The 16,193-nt window shown below is 47.7% G+C and overlaps 1 pseudogene; it reads right to left on the minus strand.

The window, feature by feature from the left end:
• Window positions 1–1,867: 1,867 nt before the first annotated feature.
• The window catches only part of LOC123128731 (uncharacterized), a 33,799-nt pseudogene continuing 19,473 nt past the window's right edge, over window positions 1,868–16,193 (minus strand).

A 16,193-nucleotide genomic window follows, 5' to 3' on the forward strand; every position in this document is an offset into this window, starting at 1 on the left:
AGGAAGGGGTCGCCGTCTCCATGGTGTGCTTGCTAATGAAGGTTTGCTTTTCGCAAAGTCAAACGCTTGGTTTTAAGGCTGCTCAACACAGCAAGGCAGCTTTTCTTTGTGCTTTGGTTTGAAGATCACGGCGAGGAAAATGAGTGGCACGGCCGGCGGTCACGGTGGCAAATGACAATTACGGTTGTGTAAAGCATGGCAGGAGCGGCGGCCACGGGGGTTGGCTTGCTCCAGGTAATCGGTAATCTGGCACACGTTAATGGGTACTCCGGAGACAACATAGCCTACTCTAGAGATTTCCAGCAGGTTATTATGGACAGGTGTGGTTGTAGCTCATGAATCTATCTGCAAAAGGAAGCAAGGAGACTGAGCAGCTGCAGTGGTGGCGAAGATTCACAACTGTGGATGGACATATGCATGCGCCGTCAATTTATTTTCTATCGTGTCATAACTGTGAGACTAAAATATTGGCGTATGTTCAGATGTCACTCAACATTTCCCTCAAATATAGCACTGAAATTCTCGGTAATCCACCCGGGCTTAGCTGCACCCATCCCGACGAAAAAAATTAAAACGAATACTAGAAAAATTCAAACAATTCCAAATTTTTTGTGTGTGGTAGATATTTTGATGTTTGAGGTTCTCTTCAATTTCCAAATCATTTGGACATCTGAGCAGCTCTCGGCAAAAAAGACAAATCCGGAGCATTTTTACTGTTCACACACTGTTCTGACCTGATTTGTATTTTTTGTTGAGAGCTGCTCAGATGTCCAGATGATCTAAAAATTGAATCGAACCTCACGCATCAAATTATCTACCACATAATTTTTTTTGGATTTTTTTGAATTTTTTTAGTATTTGTTCTGATTTTTTTCTAGACCAGGTGCAGATGAGCCTGCGCACCGAAACGCTTCACTCTGAAATTCTGCGTTATGTCCAAAGTTGCCACTTCCGTTAGCTGACCGTCATTACGATTGAGAAGATGATTTCCCCCTTAGCCGCACCTGGTAGTGATTTCAGCAAACAATGTAAAGATTCCGGAATAATTTTTATTTCAGAATTCATAATAAATATTAGCATGAAAATATGACATAGAATTCCATAATAATTTTATCATGAAAATAAAAAAGTTAAGGAATAATATCCCCTTATTAAGCATATCATCACAATTTCTCTAAAAGATTTCATCACTCGGGTGCATGCACACACTATAGTTCACATTTTCTCTAAACGTCTACACTCGTAATAAAAAGTTCACATTTTTAGTAAGTGTACAAACTATAGTAATTTTAGAACAATGTAGTAAAATAGTACTCCCACCGTCTCACAATGTATTGCGTATAGATTTTTTGCAAAGTCAAATTTCATAAACTTTGACTAAATTTATAGATTTTTTCCTAAATTTAGAATACAAAATAAATATCATTAGAAATGTCATAAGACAATTTTCTTTTCATATTCTATTTGTTTGATTTTTCCACTAACATTAATACCACTTACCCGCAAAAAATAAATGAGTAGAAGTGGGCACGGAAATTTAATACCACTTACCCGCAAAAAACAAATACTGCTCACATAATTACCAAATGTACACACACAAATATCTTCAATTTCTGATAAATATGTTTTTTTTAATAGGATCACATGCACCGACCCATGCATTTTCCATAAGAATGGATTCCTCCCAAATTCCTCAAAACAAGACAGTTCCTCTAAAACAAACATCAAGCAATAGTAAATTCATCTCTAGCGGAAAATAGAAGCGAATTATGAGCATGAGTGCAGAGATACGTGAGCATCTAATTGATCATACTCATATGCCAAGCTAGAACATCCAAGACGAGAACAATCACAAACACCATGAATATCATCGTCCTCCAGAGAGGTCGGACACTGCCCCAAAGCTGGACATCAGCTGGGGGTAAGACATGACGGATGTGCTGAACCCGCTGTCCTGCATCAACCCCTGCATCTCCACGCTCAGCTGCGTCGTCGTCATCTCTGGCAGAGGGGTCTCGCCGTCGAGGTACTGCATGACTTGTCGCATGCTAGGCCTCGAACCAGGAAAGGGGTGCAGGCACAAAAGTCCTATCTTCAGCACGAGGCACGCTTCGTCAACGCCGTAGTCACCCTGGAGCCGTGCGTCCACCGTCCTGCTAAGCAGTCGGTTGTTCCAGTGCTCCAGGACCCAGTCCACCAAGAAAACCTGGTTTTCCACTGTAGGACCTTGCCTGACAGGCTTTTGCCCACATGTAACTTCAAGAAGAAACATGCCGAAGGCATACACATCGGTAAGAGGGGACGCCTTGCCCGTGCGCACTAGCTCGGGGGCAAGGTACCCCATCGTGCCGACCATGTGTGTGCTCTGTGGATCGGTGCCGTGATCATATAACCGGGCGAGGCCGAAGTCGCCGAGCCGCCCATTCATTTCATCGTCGAGGAGGACGTTGCTTGCCTTGATGTCCCGGTGCACCACGACTTTCTCCCACTTCTCGTGCAGGTAGAGCAAGCCGGTAGCGATACCCTTGATGACCTGAAACCTCTGAGCCCAATTTAAGGTGGGCTTGTCGTCCTGTTGATAGTGTATGTACTTGTCGAGGCTGCCATTTGACATGTAGTCGTACACCAACATCAGTTCACCTTTCCGCCTGCAATAACCAAGTAGCTGCACTAGGTTGCGATGTCGCAACCGGCCAATGCTAACAACCTCGGTGATGAACTCCTTCATCCCTTGTCTCGACTCGTGGGACATCCTCTTCACGGCGATCTCCTTCTTGGAAAACTGAAGCAGCCCTTTGTATACCTCCCCGAACCCTCCTGCTCCAACCAGGTTCTTGCTCTTAAATCCTTGAGTAGCATTGAACAAATCCTTGTACGAGAATCGGTGTGGGCCGAACTCGCTCTCCCAATCCTCGCGCACCTCACTATACCTTCTTCTTCTTCTTCGCACCATCAGAATGACGAGAGTGCCGATAGACATGATCAATGCTGCAGTTGCTATTGGGAGGATGATCGCCAAGAGCTTTGGCTGGGCCTTTTCGCCAACACTAGGCAACTTAGGAAGCTTGGAGATGTCAATGGACGGAGCTTGCATGTTCATACCGAAGCTCCATCCAAGAACATAATGACTAGTGTTTGTAAGTTCAGCAGTAGATGAGAAACCAATATATGCTGTCTCCGTGAGCACAGTTGAGAGGTCATAGGTTGCAGACAATAGTGGCTTCAAGGGTTTTCCGACATGGAGTGGAGCCAAGGTCACATTGATCCTTGTTTCCTCCTCGTCATAGTCCACCCACAATTGTAGTTCCATCTGGGCATTCAGCGTCAGGTTCTTGAAGGCACCACTAGAGTCTTCATAGAAGCCAGCCGTATGAGATTGAAAGGAGAAAATACTATTGATGTCGATGCCGATGTGGTTGTCATTGATGTCTTGCAGCTCGGGGTCCTAGAAGGTGTCAACCTCAATTACCAAGAGGCTGTCATTGCTCTTCTGTTTCAGGATCCCAAAGTATTGCGCGGGCAGTGCATCTGAGAAATTCTTGCTTGGGGCAATGAAGAAGGCCACCCCATTAGCAGCCACGCCAGGGTATGTATTGACGATACAAAAAATGATGGTGACCGAGAATGATTGCACTTTCCCGGTAGATGAATCGCGGAAGCGCAAAGGAGTGGGGTAAAGAGCATGACCTTTGACATTGTTCGTGCCGTTGGACATATCGAGGAGGCCGTCTTGTGTGACCACGACACTACCATCCAGGGTTAGGTTAGATTGTGTAAAGCCAGAGAAGAAGAATTGGTCATTGCAGGTGGCAATGGTTGCCAAGGTAAGGCTGAGGAGGAGAAGGGATGGAAGGAACGGCGCACAATTCATTTCGATCATCGCCGGAAGCTGTTTGTGGCTCAAAAGTTGCAACTCCTCAATACACATGCTCGACCGAATGAGGTGTTTCGTTGCCAATGCAAAGTTCGTTTAAGGTCACACATAACAGCATGCTTATATATTCACACATACATCAAGCTCCCTTCCAAGTCTACTCTACCGTTTTTCAACATTCTACAACGGCCCATCTTTGTCTAGTAGTTAATGCGGCCCATCTTTGTTTAGTAGTTAATGCATATAAGGTGATCATATCTATCGGTGCTTCCTGGAAATTTATTAAAAACCAATAGAACAGAGCTTTGGTCCAGACAAATTTTAGAAATGATATGCCGTTGCAGCAACGGCAGAGCATCTCTGTGAACCTTTTTGTAGTCTTCTGTCATGTAAACTGGGTCAACTGGAACAAAGTATATACCATCGGATTTTAAGATGGACAAGAACTGGAAAAGAATCTTGATGCACTTGGATGCACTGAATAATGTGGCTCTTGGCAACTGCCCTGGGATGACGGGAAATCGGCAGCTCAGACTTGAGAGTGGCAAGTCTAGATGGTCACTATCAACCTTCCTAGTCTTATTATACCTGTGTGGAAATTTATTATGCCCCTACAGCAACGGCAGAGGATCTTGATCAACTTTTGTGGTCTCCTTTCTAGTCTTAACGAGTAAACAGCTACACCTAAAGATGGACTACGCAAATTTTCAAGCTTTTGAATGACTGTATGACCTAGATAGCTTGCCCAAAAGGTATTTCTCCCTGACCGTGAGACATGTGGAGAAACACTACGATGGAGGGAACTTGGCAATTTCAGACATTGGAGTGCCAAGTCCACCAGTCGAAATCCTGCGTACATGTGGAGCTTCGTCCTGATCTTCAGTTGTCATGCACTATCCTCACCGAGCCGCACCATCGCCCTCGCCCTCCTGACTTGCACCGGCAGTTGCTGGTCACCTGTTGTAACATCAGAAGCCCCAGCAGCTAGCATGATGTTTTAGAGCTTGAAGATTATATTGATGTACTTCACTTGAAAATTGTCTTCAGTCAAGTAAGTTTGGATCATAGGAGTACACTGTAGTAGTAAACTTTGAGTTCATAACTGGAAAATGAAAAAAATAACCTAGTAATCAAACAATTCGAATTATTATTTTTGGCAGCTATTTGATGCCCGTCTGATTTATTAGCCTCCACTGCCAAGTAAACCGACTTCCAAGATCAAGAAAGAAATAATATCATCAGTGGTGCATAAACTTGACATGGATGCTCACTTTAGTGCCTAAAATTGAAAAATACGCTGGACTCGTTCTAAAATTGTAATTATAAATTACAGTTCATAAATAATATTTTAATTATTCCAACATTTGAGTAATTACACGCACATTTTTATAATTCATAAGTATGCTGTTTAATATTTTTTGTATAATTAAAAATTATTCATAATTTAAATTTAATTTATATATACGAATATTCACTCGTGGATTATATTTACATTGTATTTTTTGAGGGCTATATTTACATTATATGAAAACTATGAATATAATTCATAAATGTTGTTATCCATAAACTGTGAATATGTGTAAATATTTAGTAAATGTTATTATCCATAAATTTCTATAAATTAAATATAACCATGCATGTATACAAATATTTGTATTCACCATACATTTATATTATTTTTAATATAATCCATGACTGTATATTTGAAATGTTTGTAGTTACTGAAATTTTTAAACACTCATGGATTTTATTTTAATAATATTTTCTAAATAGTATGCGCATACATCTATGTATTTATTTTGTGTGCACATGAATATTTGTGTACCACAAATATTTATAACCCACAACATGGCATGTCATGGTTTATAGAGTTTTTGTAAAATTACATCCGTTTATTTTGATTATAATCTACAGAAATTTCACATTTTATTTTAAAAATAATTATGTGCAAAATTTAGATTAGTAGTATATGTATTAGTGTGATTATAATTTACAGATTTTTGTAAAAATTTGAACATGTGCTAAATGGGTTGCACTGACCGCAACCCATTTAACTAGTACAAGCTTTTTTCCCCTTACAGATATTAAGGACGAGGGGCCAGATTTTGCACGAAGAATTGCTGGGTGGTCTGGCCAGCTTATGCCACTTACTCTTCAATGATTAGGCAATTCTGGTGGGACAGTAAGAGGGGTCGAAGGAAATCTAGCTGGGTGTTTGGGATGTGTGCACAAGACCAAATTTTTTTGGAGGGTTAGGGTTTCGAGACATGGAGATGTTCAACTTATCTCTACTGGCACGACAGGCCTGGAGACTTCCCCAAGGTCCAATTACTCTCAGTGCAAGATTGGTAAAAGCTGTATATTATCCAAACAGATCATTTTTGGAAGCAGAATTAGGACCTCACCCATCGCAGATTTGGCGTTGGATGGAAGGAATGTGGCTGCACTGGATTTAGCATCGTATTTGCACATTTGTGCCAACTTTTAGAATTAGCTCGGTATATTTTTCAAATTTAAGCACTAAAGTGAACATCCATAACAAGTTTGATATTACCTCGCATCGCAACCAACAGAAGTGTCTTCCATCGCTGGTGGGGTTGGAGGAATTGGAGAGCGTCGATTGGAAGCTCCAGGCGGCGAAGAACGGAGCTCGCCCTCCACCTGTCAATGGTGGACACCGGAGGCCGCGTGTGCGGGCTGAGCAGCTGCGCGCCATCCCCGCGCGTGCCGTCCTGACGCTGGGTGCTCAGGGCATCTTCAGCCGTTGGCCCCCTAGGGGGCGCCTAAAATCGCCGTCTGGGGGCGAGCCGGCGCAAAAATTGGGCCTGGGGCGAGTTGGTCCCCAGCCGCCGGCCCCAGGGCCGCCCCCAGGCACATTTTAAAATAAAAGAAGTTCAGCGAAGTTCGGCTTAACCACGATAAAATTCGGCCAAGCACGATAAATTTCGGCCAAACACGATAAATTTCGGCACATTTCGGCGAAGTTCGCGGATTTTCATTACATAGCACATATATATAAACTAATCTAAAGGAAAAACGGGCTGAAGTCACCGCCGTCGCCGCCATCGTCGTCGTCGGCCTTCTCCTCCTTGACGCCGGCGCCCCTGCTGGACCCCTGCCCGGCGTCGCCATGGTGGACTGGTGGCGGCGCATCGTCGTCGTCGTCGTCGCTGTCGCAGATGATGACGACTCCGCCTTCGTCGCGGCCGCGTCGACGCTCCGCGAAGCGAAGCAGGCGGCGCGCTGGCGCTCCTTCGCCTTCTCCAGGCGCTCCTTCTCCATCGCTATGGAGTCCCTGCGCGCCCATTCCAGGGCCGCGTCGTCGTCGTCGAGCTCCGTCGTCACCGGCGCGGCCGGCTCCTTCTTCACCGGCGCGAGCCCCGGCTACGTCTTCACCGACGCGAGCCCCGGCTACGTCTTTGGCTTGACGAAGCGCGGAGGATGAGCCGATGAGTAGGCGCGCCGGCCGCCCTCGTTGATGACGATGCCGGCGCTGCGAGTGCGCCGGCCGAGCGGCGTCTCCGCCGCAGGCTCGGCCTTGACGCCGAGCAGGGCCGGAGTGCCGGAGGAGTGCGATGAAGATCGGGAGGAGGAAGAAGAGGAGGAGGACCCGAACCTCCTTGGCGCCCATGGCCCGGCGCGTCGGTGCTGCGCCGGGGCGGCCGCCCTCGCCGGGTACGCCAACGGCGGGTCGTTGCCTCCCTCGAGGTAAGTCAGCACGCCCTCGAGTGTGCGGCCGGGGACGCCCCACCACAGGTGGCGCCCCTCGCTGTTCTGCCGGCCGCCGGCCACCGGCGCGCCGTTGGTGGACGCCAAGCGCTGCTGCTGGCGGCGCTCGAAATACGCCGCCCAAGCCGCGTGGTTGTCGGCGGCGTACTGGGGGAGGGAGAGTTGGGCGTCGGTGAGGGAGGCGCGCACGACCTCGACTTTCTCGGCGAAGTACTTCGGCTTCGCCACGACGTCGGGCAACGGGGGAATGGGCACTCCCCCGGCGCTGAGCCTCCACCCCGTCGGCCCGGCGCGCATGTCCGACGGCGCCGGGATGTTCGCCTGGAACAGGAGTCAGGACTCCTGCTCGTGGAGCGAACGGCGACCGAAGCCGTTGGCCGCCGCCTCATCTCCAGGGTAGCGTTCCGCCATGGCGACGGGCTCGGGAGAGGTAGAGAGATAGAGGGAGGGGCTGGGCGGCGGCGCTCGGGAGAGGTAGGGAGATGGAGGAGCTGGGCAGCGGCGAGGGGCGGGGCTGGTGTGGGCACAGGCGAGTGCAGACCACCGGCTATATAGCCGCGCCGCACCCGTTTGTACGCGTGCGAGGGAGGGGAGGCGTCGGCGCGTCGTCCCGTGACGCGCCGCCCGTGAGGAATCAATGGCAAGGCTGACCGGCGGCAGCCTTGCCATTGATTCTTCGCGGGAATCGAGGCCGTTGGGGAAAGACGAGGCGCCGTGTTGCTGACGCGACGGGCCCGCGGCTGTTTCGCGCCAAAACAGTTCGCCCCGGCGCTCCTGGGCGCCCCCCGGCGCGCCGGGTTCGGTCTGGGTCCGCCGGCGCTGTTTTCAGCTCAGGCCAGCGAAAATCGAGCTCCTGGAACGCGACTAAACCGTTTTTTTGGCGCCGGCGTGAAAAAATCGCTTGGAAAGGCCTTCCTAAAGGCGCAGCTGGAGATGCCGTCACCCGCCGCATGACGTCCCTGCCACCCTGGTGCTGGTGGGGCAGCAGTGTCGCATCCAACTCGTCCGTGGCGTTGCGTCTAGCACTCCGGCGTACGTGGCGCGTCTAACGGTCTAAGGACGACAAAGTGGTCTGCGGTATCCTCCAATGGTTGTTGTTGACTACCCAAGAGTCAGGCGCCCTCCACCGCCACCAGAAGAACGGGAAGGCACTCCCGAAGGGATTGAAGTTGCCACCGCCGCCCAAGCAAAAGCCCTCGCCGAATAGCAGGAGGAAGACGACGAGTCCGGCATGACTTTGAGCCTTTAACATACACGTCCACTTTGGGGGACGCCGGTGATGTTTCTAGGTTTTAATAAATATCCTAGTGCTATCCTAGTATGTATGTCTGTATGATCTACCCCCTCAGTCAAATCTCTAAAAAGATTTATATTTAAAAACGGAGGAAGTATGTCATGGACGATGTGTATAAACTATTCCCTCCATATCAAAATATAATACGTTCTACAGTTCAATTGAAATGCATAAGCGAATTATATTTTGGTACGAAGGTAGTATGTACTATGTCCTAGCTGTGTTTTGTATGAACTATGTCCTAGGGTGTGTTTTTGTATGAACTATGTCGTTCGTGTGATGGATGTATATTATGTATGTTGTAGATCTCTCTCTGATGCCCATGCAAGATGTCTCCTCTCTCCACTTACGAGGAAAGGAATGAAGCAAAGGGTGTCCATGTTTGCGGACGACGTGATGATTTTTATCAAGACAAAAGACATTGAATTGCGGACCTGCTCGAGAGTATTGCACCTGTTTGGAGAAGCATCAGGTCTCAAGGTAAATTTACTGAAGAACGCGACAATCCCAATCCGCTGCTCTAACGTGGATATGGAGGTGGTGAGTACCACACTGGGCAGCCCGGCGGGATCCTTCCCACGCAAGTACCTAGGGCTACCGCTCACAATCCAGAAGCAATCCGCATCGCAGCTCCAAGGACTGGTGGACCAACTAGCTTCTCATCTTCCCACCTGACGGGCCACCTTTCTGCCGAAGAGTGGTCACCTCCTCCTGGTACAATCGGTTCTTTGTGCAATCCCAATTCACGCAATGATGGCTCTGGATGTCCCGCCAAAAACGATCAAGGCAATGACAAAATTCTGTAGGGGTTTCTTGTGGTGCGGCAAGGCCCAAGCTAACGGTGGAAATTGTGCAATGGCGTGGGAAACAGTTTGCATCCCTAAATGGGCTGGAGGTCTTGATATTCCCAACCTTGGATGGTTAAACTGTGCAATGCAGGCGAGATGGACATGGTTACAGCGAGCCGACCCTACAAGATCCTGGTGTGAGTTTCAGATAAAGGTACCTAAGGAATCCCTGGCTCTCTTTTGAGCGGCAGCAAGAACTACGATTGGAGATGGGAGATCCTCCCTGTTTTGGGAGGACCGATGGCTGAACGGCTACCGGCTACAAGATATCACACCAATGATCTATGATGCGGTGCCGGGCAGGGTTAAGAAGGATAGGACAATGCACTACGCAATTAGGGAGGACTCTTGGGCGCGTGTAACGCCCTCGATGCGGCTATATCTCCCACGTGTCGAAGCACGACTTAGAGGCATAACCGCATTGAAAGCAATGTCGCAAGTGAGGTAATCTTCACACAACCCATGTAATACATAAGGGAAAGAGATACATACTTGGCTTACAATCGCCACTTCACACAATTACATGAATAAAACATTACATCAACCAGATACAATCAAGGTCCAACTACGGAACCAAAATAAAAGAAGACTATCCCAAATGCTACACAGATCCCCGATCGACCCCAACTGGGCTCCACTACTGATCAACTAGAACGAAACAACACAAAGGACAAGATCTTCATCGAGCTCCTCCTTGAGCTTGGTTGCGTCACCTGCTCGGTAACATCGGCACCTGCAAACTGGTTTTGGAAGTATCTGTGAGTCACGGGGACTCAGCAATCTCACACCCTCGCGATCAAGACTATTTAAGCTTATAGGTAGGGTAAAAGGTATGATGTGGAGCTGTAGCAAACGACTAGCATATATGGTGGCTAACATACGCAAATGAGAGCGAGAAGAGAAGGCAAAGCACGGTCGAGAAACTATGATCAAGAAGTGATCCTAGAACAACCTACGTCAAGCATTACTCCAACACCGTGTTCACTTACCGGACTCCGCCGGAAAGAGACCATCACGGTTACACACGCGGTTGATGTATTTTAATTAAGGTCCACTTCAGGTTTTCTACAACCGGACATTAACAAATTCACATCTGCCCACAACCGCGGGCACGGCTTTTGAAAGTTCAAATCCCTGCAGGGGTGTCCCAACTTAGCCCATCACAAGCTCTCACGGTCAACGAAGGATATTCCTTCTCCCAAGACAATCCGATCAGACTCGGCATCCCGGTTACAAGACATCCTCGACAATGGTAAAAAAAATCTAGCAAAGCCACCCGAATGTGCCGACAAATCCCGATAGGAGCTGCACATATCTCGTTCTCAGGGCACACCGGATAGGTCAAGCTACGAGTAAAACCAGCCCTTGAGTTGCCCCGAGGTGGCCCCGCAGGCTGCCCATTTCGGACCAACACTCAGAGGAGCACTGGCCCCGGGGGGGTGTTAAATAAAGATGACCCTTGAGTCTGCAGAACCCAAGGGAAAGAAAAAGGCTAGGTGGCAAATGGTAAAACCAATGTTGGGCATTGCTGGAGGAGTTTTATTCAAGGCGAACTGTCAAGGGGTTCCCATTATAACCCAACCGTGTAAGGAACGCAAAATCCGGGAACATAACACCGATATGACGGAAACTAGGGCGGCAAGAGTGGAACAAAACACCAGGCATAAGGCCGAGCCTTCCACCCTTTACCAAGTATATAGATGCATTAATTAAATAAGAGATATTGTGATATCCCAACAAAATATCCATGTTCCAACAAGGAACAAACTCCAATCTTCACCTGCAACTAACAACGCTATAAGAGGGGCTGAGCAAAGCGGTAACATAGCCAAATAATGGTTTGCTAGGACAAGGTGGGTTAGAGGCTTGGCTTAACAATATGTGAGGCATGATAAGCAAGTGGTAGGTATCGCAGCATAGGCATAGCAATAGAGCGAGCATCTAGCAAGCAAAGATAGAAGTGATTTCGAGGGTATGGTCATCTTGCCTGAAATCCCGCAAGGAAGAAGAACGAGTCTATGAAGAAGATAAACGGACGTAGCCAACAGATCCTCACAAACGCAACGTTACCGGAATACCGAGAAGAAGTACACTAGAAAGAAAGCAAACAACATAGTAAACAATCATCACATAAGCATGGCACGATGCGCAAACAAGCATGATGCATGTCCGGTTTAAAGAGGCATGGCATGGCAAAATGCACAAACAATCCTACAAATTAAGTGGAGTTCAACATGCAACAAGTTGCATATTAAATGTTGGTTAACATGGCAAGAGGTGAAGCATAACAAAACTATACTATCTAAACAATTTAAATGGGGCCGGATATAACAAATAACGAATCCGGTAAATCCCCATATGTCTTAGTAATTTATTGCAACAACAATCTAAACATTTAAATGTTATTATCATGATGCGAATGACATATGCAAGTTTATGCAAGTTTTAAGGCAATGTTGACATGAGCATTATGAAGCATTTGTCGCCATGGCGAAAGGAAAAAGGGGTGCCACGGCGGCGAAATGGAAATGTTACCATGGAAACATTCCGGTTCTGGTAATTCGATTGAGATACCGATGCAAAGGAGAAGTGTGCGGATGCGTGCAAAAGATGGTGGGGCACTCCCAGATACCGGGTGTCCCATGAGTCGACGATGGTGACAAGGCAAAAGAGGGTCAACGTGCACCGACAATTCGAGCACGAAGCAAGCACGAGCATCTCATACATCACACATGCATTCATTCTCGAAAGGTCGTCTCGGCGGTTATACCTTTGAAGCGTGCGTTATCGGAGGGGTTCAGGTTCGATGCGGACGTAGTGGAAGTAGGCGTTCTCGCGACGGTAGAGGAAGTAGGGGTACATGACGACGGTAGAGGTACTCGTGATCTTGGCGGCGGTAGTTGTTCACGTTCTTAGTTGCACAATTTTCCGTAGATGTTCGGGATCACGGCGAGGGACTTGTCGAATCCAGGGTCTCAGTCGTCGGTAGTGGTACACGTTTCGAAGGTGAACTTGATGAACTTGACTCCCTTCGGGGTTGTCGTGGTACTTGGCGTCTTCGGACCCGCCAGTCTCGTTCTTGCGACAATAATTGAACTTGAAGTTATTGGTTCATGGGTCTTCGACGTCGGTAGCCGTACACATATCGTAGAGGAACTTGGTCTTGCGAAGAGGTACTTGGCGGTAGTGGTACTTGACGCGTTCGAGGGTCGTTCATGTCATGGTAATTGGCAAAATCCTCGGAGAAGGTGCTTGACGGTCCGGGTACGGTTCTTGGTGTCTCATCCTTGCTGATCCAAAACAAACGCGAGACGGAAGGCCTCTGGTGGGCAGCAGCAAGGCAAGGACGGGAGGATCCGACCCAACGCGACCGGATCTGGCGATCTCCGGTGACGAACGTAGCAGGGCGGCGACGTGAGGCTTGACAGCATGGACTTGAAGCGAGGAGGAGGCCACGGCAGGAGGTCGGCGACGTGGTGGAGCAAGGTAGGGGCTCCGGTCCACTGCTGTTGTTGATGCCGGCACCACGGACGAGGCAGGGAGACGGCGCGACGCTCGCCGAAGATAGAGCCGGCGGTGGAGGGCGGTCCTGGTGCGGGCACCATGGCCGGAGGCGGGGAGGTACTTGGGCGGCGGGAGGAGCAGCTCCGGCAGGACGAGGGACTCGGCGACGCGGACTTGGGGCGCCGGCGACGGCGACGTCTGCGGGCGCAGAGGACGACGGCTGCAGGCACGGGTGCTCGAGGAGCTCCTCTCCTCGAGCGCTCGGCGACGGGGACTTTGCGAGGAGGAGGCGTCGGCGACGGGCGACGTCTTGTGCTGCAGAGGGAGGCGCGCGGGAGGCTGCGAGAGGAGGGAGAGAGAGACTGCGAGAGGATGAGGATCGATCGGAGGGAGAGGAAAACGGGGACGAGGCGATGCTCTCTGGCGGCGGAGGGAGAGGGGATCGGGAGAGGTGGCTCGGGCGCCTAGGGTTAGTTGTAGGTGGGCTGGCGCTGCCGGGCCTTAGAGGCCACTGGAGACTGGGCCTAGGCGGCTGCGGGAGAACTTAGAGGAGGCCGGCCTGGGTCGGGTCAGAGAGGCCCAGTTGGGCTGGCTCTCCTCTCTCCATCTTATTTTCTTTAACAGAAAACAAGAGAAGAAAAAAAAAGAAAGAAAGAGGGAGGTTAGGGAACGGAGTTGGACTCGCGGATAAATTTCCCGGACTCACAAAAATGAGTTTGACCCAAGAAAAATAGAAACGACAAGATTGAAAGATACAAATTCAAACTCATTTGAATTTAATTCAAATGGGTTTGAACTAGGACTTGGTTATAGAAGTGTCTAAAAATGTTAAGGTTTTTGGTGGAACTCCGGAAAACGAAGAAAAGATATATGACAAAGTTAGAGACCAAGAGTTGAGAAGGAAAAGGCATGGGATATTTGCAAGTGTGTTATGGTTAATTCCAAATAAATGGAATAATTTATCATAGCTCCCTAATATTGGGATATATGTTGTAAAGAGAATCACCACGTGAATTCCCTCGGTTTAAATGGACCGAAGATCCATGCAATTTATTTAGTTGAGATGCAAAAGATTTATGACATGATGACATGATGCAATGCACACGATGCAAAGATGAATGCAACAGACGAAACAAAACACCCAACGAAACCAAAAACCCTGGAAGGCATCTACAACTCAGGTCTTGGGGCGTTACAGCGCGTAACTTTGGTTTGGAGCCGAGTGAGGACCAATTGTTGGAGTTCCTGACCCTATGGGATCGAATGGCCGAGGTGGAGCTAAAGGGGGGCGCCATGGATACGGTACGTGGACTTGGGAGAAGAACGGGTGGTTCTCGACAAGGTCAGTGTATGCCGCCAAGTTCTATGGCAGAGAAGTCTCTCGACGGCCAATTTCACATGAAAATCAAAAGCGCCACTTCAATGCAAGTTCTTCACCTGGCTGGCTATCAAGGATAGGTGTCGGACGTCCGACCGTCTAGCTAGAAGGGGGCTGCCGCACCAAGATAAATGTCCGTTATGTGACCAATAGGAAGAAACGATTAACCACATCCTCCTTTGGTGCGTTTTTGGGAGGCAGGTTCGGGCGGTCATTGGCGCGGCTCTTGACTCGTTGGATTGGACGCCCACAAATGAGGGTGTACTCGCAGACTGGTGCATCAGCAAGGCATACAGACAACAAACAGTAAAAGACATCAGGACGATCATTATACTCCTTTCGTCCGGAATTACTTGTCATCAAAATGAATGAAAATGGATGTATCTACAACTAAAATACATCTAGATACATCCATTTCAATGACAAGTATTTCCAGAGAAGGGAGTACTAGGTATATGGATTTTGTGGAAACATTGGAACACCATCGTGGTTGACGGAGCAACGCCATCCTTAGGCTGGCCACAGTGGGAGTAACTTGAGCAGTAACATCGAGTCCAACTCAGCAAATTTACTTATGTGGCAATGAGTTAATGACGAGAGAGGTAGTTACAGTAACTTAGCTAGTTACTGTAACATCACGTATCCCAATGCAATATGAGTCGATAACCTAATAAATGAACCTTTACATGACACTACACTTATATTACTATCCACTATGAAGGTAGTACTCCCTCTGTTTTTATTTAGTTTGCATATTAGCTTTGATCAAAGTCAAGCTTTACAAACTTTGACCAAGTTTATATACAAAAATATTAAGATATAAAATAACAAATCAACAACATTAGATTTATTATTAAATGTACTTTCACATCGTATAGATTTATTATGACAAATGTCTATATTATTTTCTATAAACTTGGTCAACTTTACGAAGTTTGACTTCAGTCAACTCTAATATGCAGAGTAAATAAAAACAGAGAGAGTAACATAGTATAAAAATATGTGTATGTTACTAGTATACGTTACTCTCTATTGTGGCTAGTCTTAGACCTCATTATCGCTGCTATTGAGAAGGAGAGCAGAAGTTGGTGCCACGCGGGTCTGATAAAGGGCGACCTCGGCGCCTTCTTGGGCAGCCTAGCTAGGTGGGTGAGAGTAGCTAGTTTTCAGGCCGCTTGTGGTGGAGTAGTGCTTGCATGTAACATATAACTAACTTGTAACACTACTTGTGCTCTTTAATTACCCCCTCCTCTCTCTCTCTTATTAAGATGATACATATACTCGTGTGTATTTTAGAAAAAATAATAATGCCACTAATAGCACGCTATAGCGTGTAGAGAATTATTTTGTTAAATTAATGAGTGTATAATGTCTCGCTAATAGCACGATATAGCATGCTATATCATGCTGATAGCATATTTTAAGGTGCGGCGTTATTTTGTATAGCATGCTATTTTTTTCCTTGATGAAAGTTAGGGGAGGACAAATCCCGTCTGTGGACATGTCCGACTTGGATTTCGTGTTTGAGATGCCTTTAGGGCATCTCCAATGGCAATTCACAAATTT

This window comes from Triticum aestivum, chromosome 6A (assembly GCF_018294505.1).
Source record: "Triticum aestivum cultivar Chinese Spring chromosome 6A, IWGSC CS RefSeq v2.1, whole genome shotgun sequence".
In the NCBI taxonomy this organism is placed as follows: domain Eukaryota; kingdom Viridiplantae; phylum Streptophyta; class Magnoliopsida; order Poales; family Poaceae; genus Triticum; species Triticum aestivum.